At 48.3% G+C, this 19,892-nt stretch overlaps 1 long non-coding RNA gene across 5 annotated transcripts in view; it reads right to left on the reverse strand.

Moving 5' to 3' along the window:
* Positions 1–19,892, reverse strand: part of LOC135112189 (uncharacterized) — a 158,041-nt gene that overhangs the window by 135,629 nt on the left and 2,520 nt on the right. For all 5 annotated transcript variants that reach the window (XR_010274199.1, XR_010274181.1, XR_010274160.1 and 2 more), the window contains exon 2: positions 3,921–4,174. This is a non-coding gene — a long non-coding RNA (uncharacterized LOC135112189). The remainder of the gene's footprint in view (positions 1–3,920; positions 4,175–19,892) is intronic.

Genomic DNA, 19,892 nt, shown 5'->3' on the forward strand with positions numbered 1-19,892 from the left:
GTCTGGTTGGCACCGCTGAGCTCAACCCAGTTCCACATTGCCACAGTCACTGTCGCTGAAGATGTTCAAAGCGGAAGAAACATGCGACTGTTGCACCTGACAATGCTGGCCAACGACTTACGGTGGCAACAACTAAACTGAGCATAAAACAAGTTTTATTGGTGATGCAACTCAGTCAGTTTCCCTTCCTGCAAAGCAAATGTTGACAGCATCTGGTGGACAGAAAATGACCGCTCTGCATGGAATTAAACAATGTCTGTACTAAGATCATCGCTGCAGTAAAATTAGAATGACCTTAATAATTGCCGTGAAGAGTAACTGCGTCTTAACTCCTCCCTTTTAAATGAAAACTCAGCATCACGAATCCAGACCCAACAGTGACCTCACCACCAAGAGCACCGCCACTGAGGACCTTCAGGACACCACACCCGCAACACATCACACGTGCGTCCCGACACTCACTCTTTGGTAGAGTCACGGTGATGTACATGACACCGTCGCCCGTCAGGTAGCCAAGACATTCCCACCAACCAAACGGAGGATCATCACTATTTCTTCCATAGTAACGCGCAATGACCAGTGATCTGTGCAAACTCTCACTCACTGTTCCCTCAAAGACTCACAGAAAGTATAATATAAGCACAAAGATCACTTACATGTATGGATAACTAGAAAGAAAAAGACGACAGCTGATTCGTTACACCATCCCAAAGGAACTCTTCAGGAAGGAATGAATGGCAATGGAAATGGGAGGCATGGTCTGCCCTGACAGGCACAGTAACCCCACACCACCCTGTAAGTGCCTTAAGTAACTTGCTGTTGGCGCATCGTCGCCTCCATCTCACATTCCCCTGATTATGGAGGCCTGACACCCCTCCACCGTGTCACCTCGCTGCCATGCCTTTTGAAGCTGTATACATATGTACAGTATTCCAGAGCATAATTTTGAGATACACCAATGAACAGTCAAAAATTTAAAGTTCCTTTTTTTTTTCAAAACCGTGTATCGATTCCTCAAATGAAGTAAGAAAAGGTCATGCTGTCATTATGTAGCAGCCAGAAAATCAAATTCCCCTACTCCACCTAATCTATTGAAATTGTTTATATTTTTTTCGTCGTTCACATCTGGGAAGCAGCAATTTAGCAAGCCTTTTTTTTTTTTTCCGACCCTTAAACAACTTGCTTAACGCGTACACAATACAATAGGCCTATTTAAAGAACATTCTAAACTCTGTCCTTGCAGATCGTTAGTGTGTCAGTGGTGTTTGCTCTACAGTGTCCCTTCGCAGGTGCTTCACGCCCACACGTCATGCTCTGCCTGCCATGCCTCAGGGGTCACATGGGGACGGTCACTGGGCACTGCACGGCACGCGTCACTCACGATAACTTGTGTGTGTTGTATTTCTTTCCATGTTTCCTTTAGGAAGTGGTAGTTGTGAGTTTTAGCTTGCACTCTTTCTCCTCATTTTTTTTTTTTAAGCCGATCCCTCAATACATAAAAAAAAAATAGCATCTAATTAACTAACGTTATTTGGCAAACTCCACTTACGAATTCGATACATATTTCTCCCACACAACTATCAATCCATATTAAAAGTACGTTAGTAAATTCGAATAAATCATTCATTGGTCTTTGTCTTCTGTCTTAGTTACGCTGCTTTTACCAGTGGAATAACAGAGGCTGATGATGATGATGATTATAAACTATCAAATTATCGGTTAATCTAGAATACTGTACATGTCATTTGTCAAAAACTACTTGATACTTATTCATAATGTATAAGGTCATTTGTAAATACATCAGTCTGTAATTATGTGCTTGTCCGTCAGGTGAGGCAGGTATTGGTTTCATCAGTTAGGCGCAGGTGTCTATACGGTGATGACGGGAGGCGGGGGCAGAAAAGCACACGGCCAACACACCAAGCAACACCCAGCACAGGCATGCACCGCGCAACACCCAGCGCGGGCGGAGTGAGTGGCCACGCACAGGGAGACAAGGCATACAAAAAAAATAAAATAACGTTATATTTCTGAGCGACCAACCACCTCATTTGAAACACGTCATATACATTATTCAGGAGCGGAGACCACAAATTTATATACATGGAGAAGGCAACACCTAATCATGTTACCCTGAGCATTTGTTACCCAGATGGCTATTCACTTGGAGCGGCCAGTACTATCGTGTGAGGCAAGCGGTCCACGCCCAGGAAATAGGGACGCGAGGAGCGGCTGGTCGCTGATAGAAACCAACAAATTATTCTCTATTACTTGGCGGGGGCGGCTGGCGGAGCGTGGAGGCGGCGGGGAGGGGAGGGGACGAGCGCTTCTCTCTCCCTCCTCCACTGTCCCATTGTTTCCCGAGTAAAGAAAACAATCTTTACGTTCTCTCTGTGCAAGAGCTTCATGTATGTGTAGCGTAGTATATTCTTCCTTCAAGGTAACCTCCCCTTTGTCAGCCTATCGCGGACCCTCCCCCCACCCACGCCCCACTCTCCCCATTAAAGATCCCTCAAGCCGTCTCCCTCCCCAAGGCCCCCGCGGGGGACACAAAGTTTGTAGGGGGTTGGGAACAATTACCCCAGCGGGCCACATTACCCATGAAGGGCGCCGTCGCCACCGCCAGATACAAACAGGCAGGTCGCCTCGCGTCTGCCACCTCGCATCAACCCGGCCACATTCCCTCCTGCAGAAGAGATTACCGCCACCCTCGCCCGCTATACTCGACCTTATGCCATAAAAACAGAGGGTAGGTTATCCTGGGCCTCGCGCTCTTCATAACAACGGCCTGGTGCTGGAAAACAGTCCTAGTGGCCAGGTGACACAGGGGCGAAGGTGGCCCTGAGAGGACGCGGCAGAAAACGGGAGTTTGTGCAGGCAAAGTGAGAGTCGGGAATTAAAATGAACAAATGCTATTAGCGCTCGACTAGTGATGAATATTCGAGGTACACGGGTCGGGTTTCAGGCGGTCCTAGCTCATTAGGCTGCTCCCCTCACTTGGGTCTTGGGGGAGACGGCCCGTCGCTTCCCCTCAGCCTTGAGACTTGCTAACCTGCTCACACCCAGAAACACTACACCTGCCTCGCTCCCGCTAAACTTGCATTATCAAGAAGTTCTTAATAAAAACTGATGGACCGAAATTGCAATGCTGGGAACCCTTTGCGAAATATTTGGTTGAGAGGATTTCGGGCCAGAGAATATGTTGGGTTAACGAGGTCTTACGGAAATCCCGTGATAAAGAAAGAGGATGATAATATGGCGATTCATAACAATTACTACAGGGAACGAGTGTGTAACAAGCTTAACGAACAGAGATGTGATGAGGCCCCGCCAGCCTCCTCCCTACCCCCTCTGCAACTGACTCGCACGCACTCAAACCATAAGGAGGCTTTCTTTCTCCTTAATAAAGCGAGGAAGAGAAGAAAAAGTGACGCGTGTGTCTTCCTGTCTGGTACAATGGTGTGTGGACGGGTGGGCGTGGCTGCGTGCTGGCGAGTACAGGCAGGCCGCGGTGTGCTGATCTGCTTCTCACTCGCCCAGCAAACAATTCACGCCCGATACGTAAATAACGATGAATACGAATATAATCAGTAATTCCTCTATGTTAAGGAATCTGGTCAAGGACACAAAAAAAAAATAGAAAAGACATCAAATTGGCCGCTCATAGAAAATATCATTGTAGGAGAGCATTCTGAAAAAAAAAAAAATGTTTAATTTAGCAGCGTGCATAAAATGAAGCGTATACACACACACTATCAAAGAACCTGTACAGCATTCACTACATCCTGGCACGCGTCTCACCTGGACATGTTTAGACGAGACCGCACCTTACCCTAAAATTATCTATCTACTTTCAGGCGTAAAAGTGAACCTAACGTCACTGGAAGGCTGCTCAAGTAGACTCTGACTCTGGTACTTACCCACGTCGCGACCAATGCTGGAGCCTCGTGCAGCTGATCCCTTGCCCTCGCTGCCTCGCCTTGTCTCCTTCCTCCCACACTGACTGTTTGCACGAGGCTCCCTGACGGAGGCACTTCACTGCATCACCACAGCCATACAGACGCGGTGTTTTCCCTGGTACACGCTGCCTATGACCCCACAATGAGCTCTTCAAGGTAACTGGTCCGTCATTGCCACGGGTTCGTTCACTTCGTCAAGGGGCGCCACGACTGACCTGAGGAGAAAGTCACGGAGTCATCTTTTGGTCACACTCCTCACATTTTCCACAACCTTTTTTTTTTTTTTAGTGTGCTTTCCTTTTTTTTTTTTTTTTTTTCTCGGTTAACCTCCCCGCCTGATGCCAGCTCCCTACAATGGTAATGCAGATTTTCAGCGGGAAGGTAAACTATGATGGGCTGCAAACAGGGACGGCGCGGCGAGGGAGGGAGGGGACACAGGGAGAGACATGGTGGTGATGGTGCAACAACACTTTACACAAACTTAAAGATGCAATAGCCAAATTTCTCATCGTACGGACGTTCATGAGGAAAAGGACGAGGATTCAGAACATTAAGCAATTAAAAATCCCAGTATAAGATCACAACGACAGTCAGTGAGGACCTAATAAATACAAATTTGAAGCCTTTTCTTCTTTTTTTTCTTTTTTTTTTTTTTTGTGTTGCGTAAAATTACTCAGCCACTCCCGAGATGCGTTACGTAAAAATTTTCATCGCCACTCATAGGAAGAATAAATGCCCAGACTAAGTACCCGCACTGTCTTTTCGTGAATGTCATCGCGGGGAAACAAGTACATGAAAATACCTACACGACACCCGCCACCACCCCCCATCCCCATCAGTCTGGCCCTGCGTGGCATACTCGCACACCTGGCGGCAGTGTCAGGCCGGGCATTACACGTGACAGCGCAAAGATGAGGGCGAGAAAGGAATGGTATTAATATTAGTGGACCTCGTGACGGGGACCCTCGGCGTCATTATGAAAGCAGGAAACCCCGTCATTATGAGCGCCTGGCCTCCACAGCCGCTGTCCGCACGCTGCGCCTCGCTCCCCCACAAAGATGCAGGACACTCGGTGGGATTCACGACATTATTATTACGAAAGTTTGGTAATGGCGTTTGGGACTCAAGAGGACAATGAACATCACCGTAAGGCAACTAACACTAGAGGTGGTCTCCTTTTTCTAGCAAGCTAAGTAATTTTTTTCCCACCGTGTAATGTGTTAATAGTAACTTTGGTACTACACTACAATGTATCAAATAACTTCAAGAGGCCAGAGTTGGGGTCGCGTCGTCAGCGCATATGACTAAATCTGCGAGTAAAGACCCTTTGACGTGGAAAAGATCAGGGTCCAGAAGTGTCCACTTGAGGTGACACTGAGGCAAGACAGGCACGGGCGGCACCGAGGCAGCACGTTGCGAGGGTCGGTGCTGTGTGACAAGTAAGCCTAAAGAGATCCTCGGAAGCTCCGGAATGATATCAAGGCGCCTTCTTAAACTTGCCTTGCCGCCCAGTAAATGTAACTAGAGGCTGAGGACGCCAGAGAGTGGGGGCACCGAAGTAGGGGTGATGGAATGGGAGGCGGGAAGAGGGTAAGGAAAGGGGGAGGGAGGGACGGAAGGAGGGGGGGAGGAAGTCGCGTCACCCAGCAGGCAGCAGGCCTAAGCACCAGCAGGCCGTCCCTCCAGCCGCCTTCAGGGAACGCTCGATCGAACTCTTCTCAGCAGCTGTTCCTTGCCGGCTCAGAGCTGTAGGCCACAGAGCAGCATCTCCCCGCCTGCCTCACGCCTCGCCAGACAACAACGATACACTCTACGTAGATTTCCCAGTGTTGCCTCCACGCTGACGATTTCGACGCCGCGCAGTCTGGTCGCGGAGAGAAAAACTACATCATTCACGCACTTCCCATCCCATTCCTCCCTCCCTCGCGACCTGGACGTGGCCCCTTCCACGTCCCCCCAACCCCAGCACCCCCACGCCCCCTCCACCAACAGCCACGCCACAGCTAAACACCGACTATGAGGAGAAAAAATGGGTTAGGTATGAGGGCTCGCCGGCAACTCGACCAATCAGGGGGCGCGTTACATAAACAAAGCGGATAATGTGGTACAGGACGACTTGGGGCGACTCCCCCTCCACGCCTCCTCTCCCTCTCCAGGACGCCGCCTTCCCCTTCACTAAGACTCCCCCACCTCTCCCTCCTCCTCCTCCTCCTCCTTCTCCTCCTCCTTCGCCTCCTCCCCAGTGACGGGCGTGAGGGGTGGCGCCCGAAACCACCGCCACCACTGTTACCACACTCCCCACACTTTGCACATTTCTTCACTCCTCACCAAAACATTGAATTCATCCTGTTTAATTCCAAACGTGTACTATTCTGAACAGTCTCGCGCCGGCACACACTGGCGACTGAAGGGTTCTCGTCTAAAAGTCGCCCAGCCTTGGCGGCGAGATGTGATGGCAGGCAGTCACAGTATCAACATTGTGGGCTTGCGGCCGTTTGTGAGCTCAACTGTATATACTATGTCAATGTGTGTGTGTGTGTGTGTGTGAGCAGTGCCGAGCGGTGCCCCCACCCCGGCACAATCACGGGTGAGCTGCCTGGCGGACATGGAAACGTGAACGTGTTGTGACGTATTACTGCCTCTAGAGTGGTCAGAGAGAGAGAGAGAGAGAGAGAGAGAGAGAGAGAGAGAGAGAGAGAGAGAGAGAGAGAGAGAGAGAGGTAAAAAAGAAAGAGATGGAGAGGGGAGGAGGAGGGGGGCCTGGAGAGGCGCGGGAGGAGCACTGGTGTGGTACCACTCCCTAGGGCCATTTCCCCTCTGACGGATGCTTGCCTCCCTCACTCCGACACATTTAATGGCCAGACGTTGCCTGTAAATCAAATGCGAGCGTCACTTTTATGGAGACTTATGGGCCAGAGACGGTTGACGCCATCCAGGGCGGGCGGCCATCCAGCCCGCGGCTGATGGATGGGTGGCGGCTGACGCTCCGCCCTGACGGGCCGCCACTGAAATATCTCGCCACAGTGAAATAAAGCGTATGAGCGAGGAATGACGGAATGTATCAATATTCTGATACATCTCTAAAGTTTCCTTGCCATCATAAATTAGCCGCATGTGATCCAGTCGACGGGACGTTGACAAATGGGTGTCGGTGGATACCGGAGTGAGCGCTGCCCCGACCCGCCCCGAGGTGCCCCGCGCACCCGCGAGCCGTGGGCAGCAAGGCGAGGCACCGAAGTGTCACCAGTGTTCGCAAGGCCGCAATGTGCTCCACAGTGCGGAGTGAAAAAAAAATAAATCAACATGTAGAACATAAAGAAAAATTCTTGATGCAAAAGTTGGCAAGGCAACACAGAAAAGTTTTTAAAGTTTACAGCAGGTACTTGGCAGGGAAGTTTAGCGACAGGCTGGGCGGGCGGGCCAGTGGTGCAGGCGAGGGCGGCAGTGTGCATCACCGCCAACGACCCCACCTGAGTGAACGCCAGCCTCACTCACCCGCTCTAACTTACGCTAATATTAAGACAAATAATTACTTCGTAAAACTCCGGGGTAAAAGGTTGAGAATTATGGACACATTCAAAGTTCCTTCCGCCTAATAGGACATCAGGGTAGTGGATGAGGGCCCTAACCTGCGTGATGGCGGCGTTATGTACAGCTGGATGGGCGACACCTTAAAAGGTGATGGGGTGTTATGTCACCAGGGGACGACCCTTACCACCCTGATATGTTACACTTATTATGTTTTAAAAGTTATTTAATTTAAGGTTCATATAATGTCATCAGTGTATCTCGACATGAGAATGCTCGGGATGAGGCAAGATTACTGCGCCCTGACGCCACTGAGGGAGACGGCGACGGGGAGGCGGACTCGGGGCTCGCGGTCTTGCTCTTTTGACACGGCAGGGGTGAGGACCAGGGAGGCACACGGAAAGGATGCCTTGCTGGAAAAATGAATACACTTTAAACTTATTAAACCCACTCTTTTCAGGAAAATTTTAACTTATAATATTCAACGAGTCACCGACACAGAAGTGAAGGTTCCCGTGAGGTGAAGGCGGTGCCGGGACACGGATCGCAGCCTTGGGTCACGCCGCCGCCATCTGTCACGCGTCACCCCACAGCACCTTCACCCGCTCACCCGCCCACCCACCAAGTGTTCGTGCCCTCAACCACTTTTTCACGGCCAGATCTTAAGTTTTCTGAAGTTATTCTCCCTGCAGGAGACACTTTTCTCCTGTGGGTCAAACACAAAGGCGGAGCATCGCCACAACTGCCGCTGGATGAGCAGTGCGAGCCTTCATATCGTGAGCCGCTCTTTACTTCCTGTTTTATTGCATAACTAAACGCACAACTATCTATCCTCAAAATCTTAGCTACGGTGTCGTTCATGCTCATAAACAGTCAAGCAAAGGACGCTCGAAAAACACCAAACGCTCCTTATGTACACGAAGGAAACTTGTATTATGCTAATGAGGAGTTAAGTTCTTCTTGGTTTCCTTCATATACATAACACAGACAACACAACACGTACAAAGCCTGGGGAAGCCTTCGACGCCTTGGCTGAGGTGAGTCTGCCTTGCCTGATCACTGACATGGGTTTTTATGTGGATCACATTTGACACCTGTCAATTCTTGAGGCTATCATGTAACCACACCCGTGAACTCAATAATTAGTACAATTGCATAAGAGACGTTACGATACAAGGAGTTTTCTTCACCATCTGGATGTTTGGCTGTCTTTGCTGTACTGAAATCACGTGTGGTCTCTTCAGGAACCCAAATATCCGGGTGTTTAGGCTGCCACACCTGGCCATGCTGCCCTGACGTCCGCTGCATGACCATTATCGCTACACCTCATTTCCGAAATTCGTCGTAATATTAACGAAAAGAGAATCGAAACATAGCAGTGCCTAACATACTAATGAGTTCCCAGGCAGGAGGATGGAATTAATTTATAGACTCCTTCCATACATTCTACGAGTATAAAGAAGGAAAAAAATCTCTCTCTCTCTCTCTCTCTCTCTCTCTCTCTCTCTCTCTCTCTCTCTCTCTCTCTCTCTCTCTCTCTCTCTCTCTCTCTCTCTCTCTCTCTCTCTCTCTCTCAAATAAAAAAATGTTCTGCATATTATCCTCTATGAATAAGGGGCCAGATCAGAACTGCAATTTCGTATACAGCGCATTGGCAAATCTCAGTAAGGTTGTGCAGAGTCTTCCCAACCTCTAGCACGATATTTGCAGCTGCATAGTCGTGATCGGAGGCAGAGAAACTTTACGACCTCACGTCCACTACGTTTTGCTTGCATTGCCCCTCAATCTTGATCTTGAGTCCTCTGATCTGACAATTATGTTTGATTCTCGACAGGACTTGAGAATGAGGAAACACGCTAAACACAGAGCGAGTTGACGTCATCTGTTACTTGACTGTTGACCGTGATTGTACAAGACACTCGACGCTGGTATGGCCTCGAACCTCACGTCCGTCACGCCGTCACCCACGTCAGGCACAGTGGGGATCAAGAAAGTGGACGGCGATGGAGAGAGGGTGGGTTTGTCTTGCCCGAGTTGTGCTAGACTCCATTTGACAGGAATAACAGAAAAAAAAGAAAAAAAACAGATGAATTTACTTATGCAAATGAGGAGGAGGAGGAGGAATACAAAGGAAGACAAAACAACAAGAGACATTAAGCTTCTTACTAGACTCTGTTTAACTATCCTATACTAACTACTGGTGAAAAAGACAGGGTAGCAAAGTAGAAGACTCCTCCCCACCCACTCATCACTCCAGACGAAGGGGGGAATAAAAAAAAGGAGGAGCAAAAAATCCTCCTGTTACTTCTGGGTACATGGGAAGAGACGGAGGAGGGGAGGAGGAGGAAGAGGAGAACAAGAAGAACAAGAATAAGAACAAGAAAAAGGAAAGAAAAAAGAAAGAAAGAAAGAAAAGAAGAAAGAAAGAAAATAAGAAAGGTGATAATGATACATAAGGAAGCAATGAAAAAAAATACCATAGACGAGTGATATAGAAAAGAAAAAGAAAAACGACGAAGACAAAGAAGGAGAAAAGAGGAAAAGATAAACACCACCACCACCACCACCACAACAACAACAACAACAACGAGGAGAAAAAGAAGAAAAAATAGGAAGAAAGGAACAAACAAAACATCAACAACAACAACCGTTATAAATAAATGACTACAACAACGACAACGACGACGAATGATGATCATGATAACGACGAAAAAGCCAATCACAACATAAGCACGGGCCAATACAAAAAGCGTTCCCTCCTCCCTCCCTCTCGGACAGCCTGGACCTCTCGCCACAAAATTCGAAACCAAACTCCGCCAGAGACGCGCCGCGGCCTAACTGTGTCCAAGAGTTTATAATGACATTGATTTTTCCGCCCACAGCCACAAGTTGCGTACGGTTTCCCGCCTTTGCACGAAGAACCAAACCACTGATGCCAATGAGCTTCAGAAACACTTCCATTCTGTTTCTTGCGCGGAAAAATGTTAGTTATCCTTACTCGTACATGTTTTGCCCTCACAGCCTCCCCCTCGTGCGTTACGGCGGCGTCACACACAACTCCGGCGGCAGCAACCCTCCTCACCTCCTCCAGATGAACGGAATAACAGTGTCACTTAATTTCAGCAAAGTCTGAGAAAACCACAGCTAGAATGCGAGACATTTATTATCACTTATCAGGCAGAGTGTGTGGGCCGCCCGGGGACCGCCGCCCCGCCCCCACAGTTGTTCAAGTGGGGCGGCGCCTGCGGTCCCTGGAATTGGATGGGACATTGTAATTTTGGGGAGTCTAGGCGAATTGGGACATCAGAGGCCTTATCCCGGCGGGGTGAAGCCGACGCCGGGATCTGATCAGAGTTACTGCTAAATTCCCGACAGCAGGCAGACAGTCCCCGAAATATGCTTATTATCAAGTGCTTCTCGCTCGCCCTGTCGCCTCCAAAGCCCTCCCTTGGCCGTCTTCCCACAGCGGGAGGAACGGAGGGGAAAGAAACGAGGAGGGAGGGTGAGGAGAGATGGGAGCGGAGGGAGTAGGAAGAGCAGGGGAGCAAAGAGGAAGGAAGAGATAGAAGTGAAGAAGAGAGGAACTAGTGTTTCCTTCCTCCAAGAGTCTCCACCTTTAATTACACGTTCACGGGCCCGCATCTTTCTGGCAAAATTAATAAGGAATAACGACACACTCACGAAGGATTTACAATGGTAGCGGCAGCCCCGGCCTCTCCTACACGCCACACAAGAACACATAACAATTAAGAAAACGCCTTCAGATGTGTGCTTAAACAAACCATCATTTGCATGTATAAGCGTGTATTGTACAATTAATTCCTGGCGGGCATATTGCTATTCTGGGAGCACAAGTCAGTAACGGCTTAGCCCGGGGCCGTGAGCGCCACATTCAGGCAGGGGAGACCGTCCTTTGACCGATTTAAGCGTAAATTATGAGACAATGTGACGGCAGTCCATCAGGTAGCGTCGCCATTTCTATGCTAAACAGGAGCCTCCAATAACACAGCATAATACTGGGGGTGGCGGGCCGCGCTGCCTCTTACTGCCACCACGCCTGTCACCCCCACTCCTCCACATGCTTCTTTCTCCTCAGTCCCTTATCTCCCCTCGCCTACAACTTCTCTTTCTCTGCTACTATTTCCTTCTTGCGGTATTCTTAGGCATTTGCCTCGCAACGCAATGTGCACTCATCGTTGCGTTATTTTCCTGAGCACACCAGCGGCGGCGGCTTGCACAGCACACCACGCCTGGCCAAAGAGGACGCCGGAACGCCGACCGCTGCTTGCCGTGATGGTGCGCCCCACAGGGAACACAGCGGCTCAGTAACAGCTGCAAGAGGCCTTGGAAAATGTCGCCTCTTTCTGCCTAAAATGGACTAGTTGTGATGTCCGCCTTCCTCCCGGTGCCCTGCAAGTGGCGCGGCTCAAGGGTGCCATTCTTGACATCAGGACGCGAGGCGGCACGCCACTGCTGAACACCACCACGATAAGGCGCCTCTTGATGCACTGCACCTTTACAGTCCTTATCACTCTCATGCCCCGACTGGAGAGGATTTCGACGACGCCAGATTTCTAATGAGCCAAGAAACAAAACATGGTGGGGAAGACAAACACGTGAGAAAGGAAAGCACCGCCACATACAGAGCGCAACGACTATACAGTGACAAAGGGCGAGAGTTTGTGGCCCGGAGTCTTTTTGGCAACAGGTTATGGAGGACAGAAATAAATAGATATATATTATATAAGCATAAGGTTTCCGGTTTCATGTCCTGGCCTTGTGTTTGTTTTCCCTTTACTATGCTAAGGCGTATTTAATCTCTCTCTCTCTCTCTCTCTCTCTCTCTCTCTCTCTCTCTCTCTCTCTCTCTCTCTCTCTCTCTCTCTCTCTCTCTCTCTCTCTCTCAATCTATCTATCTTTTATGTACCTTAGAATTTTTCATAAGTTACTTCTCCACTCTCCAGTGATTTAATTATTTCCTACGTGTCACATTCGCTGGTCACGCCACGGCTGTAGGTACGCACCGGACTGGCTATAAATCTTGCGTTTCAAGCACAACGGATAAGAATGCCTCACGAAATGCTTGTGTTTATCAAATGCGTTCCGTCTTGTACTATATTGTGTGTATTTTTGTTTCGCTTTCTAACGCTAGACCAACGCAGTTACGTATATCGTTTGATTTGAGAGTTTTATGTTCAGTCTGGGAGGGGAACTGATGAAGGCAAACACAGCATGCGCATGACAGTGAAGGCCTCGCTGCATCAGACATGTTATATATTGTCATTAAGAAGGGAAGCATCAAGACACTTCCTGAACAGAACTGATCGCCATTTTTATTATTCTTTCCTCGACTTTTTAGGAAGTGGCAAGTTATTCAGTTACTCAGTTCGTGGCGCTGCCTTTTCGACCAGTAGCAAATCATAACATGGATCCTATTTATTGATACATTTACCACTATACGTAATTCAGAACTTTCTCTCTCAGCGTCAGAAAACTCCCCTTGTCACACTTACAAGATAAAAAAAAAAATAATAATAATAATAACGTCGTCTGCAAAATGTTACGTAGTTCAGTTATTTAAATCTACGCGTCTTCCTTTCGAGTTGATCTTTCCGTATCAACTCAAGACCGAATACTCCATTCCGCATCCGAGGATATCTGCATTAATTTTATTTTTAAACTTCCATATCCGCTGCCGCATGGTGATGATTTGCAGATACCGTGAATAGCTAGGCACTCTACATCTCGGTTAGAGAGAGAGAGAGAGAGAGAGAGAGAGAGAGAGAGAGAGAGAGAGAGAGAGAGAGAGAGAGAGAGAGAGAGAGAGAGAGGAGGGAGGGAAAGAAGAAGGGATGAAGAGTAGGGGGAGCGGACTTGGAAGTAATGTGCAACTGGTAAAAAGAGGAAATATCCTGGGATTTGCTCAGATGAGAGAGAGAGAGAGAGAGAGAGAGAGAGAGAGAGAGAGAGAGAGAGAGAGAGAGAGAGAGAGAGAGAGAGAAAGAAAGAGAGAGAGAGAGCGCAACAAAACTTATTCTAACTTCAAAAGACCGTGTCACCGGAAGAACATCAGGCAGAGGGCGAGAGAAGAGAGCCACTAACTGAAGCAACACAACGCAACAACACAATTAATTCCCTTGCTCGTCAGGTTCACAGTGCCGCTTCCCTCGCCGCCGCCGGTCACGAGCCCTCACTCCCTCAGCCGCAGTCATTCTTCCCGGTGGCGTCCGGCGTGCCAGCGCGCCATCACCCCACGACACCGAGCACCTCCCTTGCGGCCCTGCCCTGGTAAGGCTCCAGTGGCATGAGGCTCCATACCCTGCCAGGAATACTAAGGAATCGAACGGAAGATTAAATTTTCAAAGTGAAGTACAGTTACTAGATTAGTCCACGATTTACGATGTTAATGAAAGTTCCTGCGAAGCTTAATGTGAATATTTTTGTCGTAATTTTAGAGTTGCAACGTTCAAAGATTTTTTTTCCTAGCGAGGTGGGAAGGCGAAGGGAGAGTAAAAGCAGGATAACCTCCACTCCGGAGCCACTACTGCCTCGATGACGCTCAGCGCCGCGCACTTGTTTCACGCCGCCCCATCAAGGCGGCCCATAAAACTGCGCGCACATACACACATACACACACACACACACACACACACACACACACACACACAGTGTGTGTGTGTGTGTGTGTGTGTGCGTGTGTGTGTGTGTGTGTGTGTGTGTGAGTCACAGTGGACAGAAAATGCCACACTTTTTCGAGTGTTTCTTTGTGTGTGGGCGCCACATTCATGTCCCTCACACGGCGCGGCTGGCGTGCCGTGTGCCGGTGTGCCAGTAACCAATAACTTCCTCCGATCTGCATTGCGAGGACACCCTTCAAGGAGCGGCAGTCTGGCCGGCACGGTACACACACACACACACACACACACACACACACACACACACACAGACATACAGACGTGCTAAAACTCGCCAGCTGCCAAGAGAAGTAAAGATATTTTCATAGCCGGCCATTAGCAACTTGAGATGTGATGGTAATTAAAAAGTTTTTGAAAGTTATATACATATTTTTAAATGTCCGACCTCGAGTATCCTTTTGTGTGTGGCGTGAGGGTGTGGCCACACTGAGAGACGTGTGAAGTCTCCATTGTCGTCTGGCGCGGAGCTGCAGTGGCCGACACTTTTTATGACACACATTTCCCCGCCTTCTACCTTCTTTGTTTTGACTCTCCTGCCTCGCTGTGCCCGTCAGTATTGCCCGTCCCGCCCCGAGCCGGAGAGACGGCCACACGGTGATCACTCGCATGTTGATGTCACTCACTTTTTGCACTGTTTCCGCATCTCAGCCAAGTTATTTTTAACTGCGAATGTAAATAAGCGTTTTCTTCATAATTTGTTAACTCGCTAACTCGTTTATTCATGCCTCAGATCAGGAACGGCGCGGCAGCATCTCGGGCCGGCGCTCAAAGTCCAGCATGGCTCTTCAGGGCAGCCGTAAACATCCCGCCGCCGTAGTTGTTTGCAAATTTAATCATGAATTACACAAAATCAATCTCTCTCTCTCTCTCTCTCTCTCTCTCTCTCTCTCTCTCTCTCTCTCTCTCTCTCTCTCTCTCTCTCTCTCTCTCTCTCTCTCTCTCTCTTTCCTTTCCGGCACTGCAGCACATTTAGTCGCGCATCTGAAACACCTGCATGCTTTTGGCCCGACCATGAATCAGACGTGTGGAGTGAGCACAGCAGGACAACACCGAGGAAAACACAGCCTTTACACACGTCCACTTGTCCACGACACTTGCACCACACACCCTCCAGTGACACACACCTCCACACACACACGACTTGCTGCACAACAATCCCTAACGACAACATAATGACATGAAAAGTTAATCAAAAAGGGGGAAGAATGACGAGGTAGTGTGTGAGGAGGAGAGTGGCGGCAGTCAGCGTAGGATGAAGAGCTCGGGAAGAAGGGAGCAGGTCAGGCGGAAGAGAAAGGTCAGGAAGGAAGTGAAGGACTGTGAAGGAAGGGAGAGGCCTGACGAGGAAAAGGGAGGCAACAAGGAAGAGGCGGAGGAGTAGAAGAGATGGTTACTGAAGGGAGGGATAAGGGAGGAAAAGGCGGACATGATGGTCAAAGGGAAGGGGAGGAGGGAAGGCGTGGTGAAGGAAGGGTAGGGGCGGGGGGGTGGGAGTCCCGGCACATCAAAATAAAGTAGAGGGTAAGAAATGTATATTTACAGCCGAATTTATCTGTTCATTACACTCACACCACCATTTTTTAATCTTTATTTTTTCCCTTACTCCTTTTTTTTTTTTTTTTTACGTTGATGAAATTTCATGGCGGGTATCTCGTGTTAATAACGGGCCGCTGTAAGTTACCAAGGATCGTAAGTGTGAGTCGTAAGTAAACACGCCTCGTAACTTGGGTCGCGTCGTAAGTAACGGGACGCTGCTCGTTACTCTCGCACAACCGCAACAACTGAAAAAGGAAGAGCAAGTCTGGTGGGGGTGCTCTTCCTCCTCCTCCTCTCTCCTATCCTCCTCCTCCTCCTCCTCCTCCTCTTCCTCCTCCTCCTCCTCCTCTTACTCTACTCCTCTTCCTCTCTCTCTCCTCCTCTCTCTCCTCCATCCATGCCTTCTCCCGCCTTCTCCCTTTCCTCCCAGCTCCCTTCCTGCCTCTCCTCCGTTTCCCTCTTCCTCCCTCTCCCACTCTCCCTCTTCCAGCAGGTCCCTCCCCCTCCCTCCCCACCTCTCCGAACATGGTGAAATTCAATGTGCACATTTGTCTCTCTTTTTTTTTTTTTTTATCTTCCTCTTTCATGTGTCATTGTGCTTTACCTTTTCGCTTTGTTTCATCTTCCTACATTACATTCGTATCAAATATCACCGCTTCTTTTCTTTTCTTTTCTCTTTTTTTTTTTTTCATCAATCGAGGCATTTGTTCCTTATCTTAAACACAAACGCTGAACCTTCACCTTAAGCGCGGCGACGAGTGATGATATTTGTCGCGAGCGGAGCCTCCTCGAAATGAGTTCCAGGCGGCCAAGAAAACGCCACCTAAAACACAATGTTCCGGGGTACAGCGGGAAAATCATTATCATATCTCCCCCCGAGCTGTAAAGTTTCTGTACCTAGGTTGTGCCGGCGCGGGATAACCACGAGTTTAAAATGCTAATGTCATTTGTCTAGCATGCTCTTAATGCTCCAGGATAGCGCTTAATGTTATGTAAACGGCCTCACTGTTAATTTCAAGATGGGGACACTAGTGTATGGCTGCTCTGAGAGAGGTGGATGTGCGCCGCGGTGGTGCTCGTGCCTGGCCACGGGTGGGAAGGGGGATGGGAGGGGACATCAGAAAAGTGGCCAGGGGTTGACTAGGAAAGGGGCGCCAGCTGGGCGATACTCAGGAGATGGTTAAGAAAAGCAAGTGGGATGAAGGGGCATGCAGGGAGGGGCGTGACCGGGAGACATGGGGCGGCAGGCAAGTAAGGCGGTGGGTGTGTGATCCAGGATGGCCAGGAGGGCTGGACTGCCTGGTGGCTCGGGGAGAGTCGTCATGGCTCCTGCGTGGGCAGTGAAACCTTCTCACGAGCGGGGCATACGCACTTCACGTCTAGTTGCTTCAAGTGAACCTCTTCCCATCCTTTTCCTCTGAATGAGCCCTGAACAGAGTAAACTGCAGCCTCCACAACTCCGGGAGATGCCGCGGAAGACTCCCTCACGCCTCTTTTCCTCCCAGACACAAGAGAGGTTCCCTGCAGCTCGCGGGGAGCACCGCCTCACCTCCCCCCGGGTGCCAGTAAGAGGCACCGTCAGGCTCGGCCTCCTCATAACACAGCAAGGAAATACTCCCCGAGAACATCAGCAGCAACACGGGGAAAATTAAGAACAGTGCAACGGCTGGAAATAAAAGTAATTGTTATGTGTCCGTTGCTTCACTGGAACAATAAAGCTCCTCCTCACAGTGACAAGGCAGCACCATGTCGAGAGGGAAAGAGCTTGGCTTTACATCGGTCACCGCAGACCTCAGTCTTACCCCAGCAGTAGTAGTAGTAGCAAAAAGAATATACAATATTTTAAAAGTCTTGTAAAAGTTGCCTTAGTACTAGACAAAAACTATAATACTTAACGCAGAAAAGTTTTTCAAGCAAGGAGTTACAGCACTCAGTTTGATCCAAACACCATGACTCATGCATGCAGCGGCAAACCAGTCTCATAGGAGCAGCCGCGCCACACGTTGTCTTTGTGAAGACTTTTGTTCAACAACGGCAACAGAAGTAAGAAAATGTAAAAAATAGAAAGTAAAACACAACAATATAAAATATCAGTGCCAAAGTTCCTTTCGGTAAGAACCATTCCATCTATTTTGTCTCGCTATAAGAGGCACCAGTTCCCAGAGGCAAGGAAGGCATGCACGACGCTCGCACAGGTGACCACAACATGCAAATGATCCAGCCCGGCGTCCCAGTCCACCCGCCCACACTCACCTGATTAAATTGGAGAACTCTTGCATAAGAAGCAACGTGAAAAGTAATCCAAAGAAAATTAAACTCCGGCTCGACTGATTATCTTTTTTTTTCTAATGTTAAATAAAGGAGATGATTGCCTAACCATCGAAACACTCAACACCAGGCTACCTCGCACTGTGACAATTTTTCTTTAAAAACTTAAGAATTTTTCAATCAGACATAAATGCGAGGCACGAGAGAACGAGATTGCTGCAGTAACAAAAGTAGGGGACGAGGGGCTGATACACATCCCATACCGGGCCTTTCTGCTTGACCTACACAGCCCTCCCTCTGCTACACCAGCAGGAGTAGGAGACGTCCTTCTCAATCCCTCCTACCCAAGCACCCTCTAACACATCCCCCCGCCAGCCTGTGCGGCGCACGAATCATTGGCGTAAACGTTTCTATTTTTCTATCGGTGAATTACGAATAGTCCTTAAAAAATCTCATAAATTATCATACCCTTGATATAAACACTGAAAATAAAGAAAGAAAGAAATATCTGCATAACGAACAATTATTATTAATTATGAAGGAATTTACAAATAGTAACTCTCATTTCACCACCAGCCCTGGGCAGCCTCGCCAGGCAACCCAAGCCTTCCTCTACTGGCATTGCTGGAGTCGCGTGGCGACTTCTCCCCATCCCACGGATTTTGGTTCAGACCTGACACACACACACACACACACACACACACACACACACACAGACAAGCGAGCATCACCATCTGCCAAGAAGTCACATACCGAAAGACGGGCTAAGTGTTGCACCATGTTGCACCAGTCATTTTCACCACCATGCCTATCACTGAGGCACCTGTCAATCGCTGAATGGTGCACTTCACAATGGCGCGTGGATGACGTGGACATTGCCGCGCACTTATTCAGCTTCAATTGAATCAAGTGATGCACCTGGGTATGATAAAAACAAACTGAAACCTCCCGATGCATATTATGACAAACTTAATCCGGGACACTGACGATAACGCACGGATGTCTTCCAAATTACTGATGACTTACAATGCTGGTAAACACATGGGACACTTCGCGCTGCCTGTAGACTGACCGACACACGCAAGGAGGGTGGTCAATGTGTATCGTCATCTGAAGTGATATGTGAATTTCATTTGTGAATTTTTGCTTCCAGTGACTCTCCTGCTGATGTAGTGGTGACTTGTAACGCGTCCCAGTCAATGGAGGATAAACAAACAAGTCTAAACCATCAAGCAAAAGATCAGTATTTACAAAAACTATCCATGACGAAAGTTAAATATTCACACATTAATTCGTCCCAGCCAGAGCCTCTGTTATCCATGAGATTTTCACAGGAAACTATATTACAACTTAACACATTTTCTCCTTTTTTCTTTCAACGTAAACACAAAGAATTACTCCATGAATAACGCAATGAATGACGCCATAAAAATATATGCACTAATGGTGAAATACAGTGTCATTTTTTCCACTAATAAATTTTCAATAAGACCATAAAAATAAACTCATTCGGCAATAATACTATAGCATAGTCTCGCCTTTGATTTTCTTTTTCCCATAATGGAGCTTCAAAAAATAAATCCAATTATAAAAGAATAAATCAGTTTTTTTTCTTCTTCTTTCATACAGATTCATCCCTGAGAGACCCTCCAATATCTATCACTTAAAATGAAATAAAATAAACAAAATAAAGCAAAGCATACTAAAACTGAACAGGATAAACCACATGGGTCAAACTTTGCCGTAACTTGCTAGTCCCTGATCTACATAAGAGGTGTCAATATCAACACGTTAGGATGAGAAACCAAACCAAGAAGTGACGATACTGCAGAAGTATGTAAAGATTCGGGTAGGAAATGTGGCTAGTTGAGTAGTCAAGATAGAACAGAAGGCTGAGACATTAGTC

The sequence above is a fragment of the Scylla paramamosain genome, chromosome 1 (genome assembly GCF_035594125.1).
Source record: "Scylla paramamosain isolate STU-SP2022 chromosome 1, ASM3559412v1, whole genome shotgun sequence".
Classification (NCBI taxonomy): Eukaryota; Metazoa; Arthropoda; class Malacostraca; order Decapoda; family Portunidae; genus Scylla; species Scylla paramamosain.